Here is a 983-nt window from a genome sequence, read left to right on the forward strand (position 1 = left end):
CCTCCCTCCTCTCCCCGGCCCCGCCACTGCTCGCTCACCGAGCCCCACACGCGCCCACGCGAGGCGCGCGTCCCGCCCAGGCCACAGCCACCTGCCCGGGGGGCGCTGAGTCGAGCGCCGATTTACCCACCCTTCGAACGCCCCCCAAGCCCGGCTTAGTCAAACGCCTAAGAATGGATCGGCAGCCCCCAGTCCCCTTCCCAGCCCAACTGTTTCCCTCAGAGATGTGTGGTTGGTTTTGATGGGCTTACCGCTAATCATTAAATAAATATCTTACCTTGGGGGTCCTCTACCGCCAGGCATTAGCTAGGCCGTAGCCCTGGAACCTCCATTTTCTTCCTACCTAAGTGTCTAATTTAAAATGGCACCCATTAGGTCACTGTTGAGCTACAAGACTGAGTTTAAACAGTCTACCCAGAGAGGTCAGGAAATACATCTGATGTAAATATTTGATACCAAACATCAATTATTTATTTCCAGAGCGTGCCTATGCCTGGCCCCCAGCTCTTCTTTCTACACTCTATTTCCTTAAGCAGACGTTGACATTGTGTTTCGTTGTTTAACTGTATGATTAGAAAAAGTGTATGCTTAAAAACTTCAAACAGATCTCTGCTGTATTTTGAAGTATCTATTGTTATTTAGCATATATATATATATATAAAGCATATATATATATATAAAGCATATATATATAAAGCATATATATATACAAAGCATACAAAGTGCTTTTTTTTTTCTATTGACGTTACTCTCAAGTGGCAACTTTGCCCGCCATACAAGTCATCTGCACAGATCGCATAAAACACAGCAGCCTCTGAGCAATTCTGAGGCTTGTTAATGTTTTATTTCCCACAAGTGAGCACCCAAGCCATGATAGGCTCTGAATTTTCCCTTCCACAGAGCTTGCCGGCACACCACAGGTCCTGGCTTCTTGGCCTCTGACAGAACTAAGCTCTGCTGCTGGGAAGTCTCTCTCCAAGAGG

The sequence above is a fragment of the Mus caroli genome, chromosome 5 (assembly GCF_900094665.2).
Source record: "Mus caroli chromosome 5, CAROLI_EIJ_v1.1, whole genome shotgun sequence".
Taxonomy (NCBI): domain Eukaryota; kingdom Metazoa; phylum Chordata; class Mammalia; order Rodentia; family Muridae; genus Mus; species Mus caroli.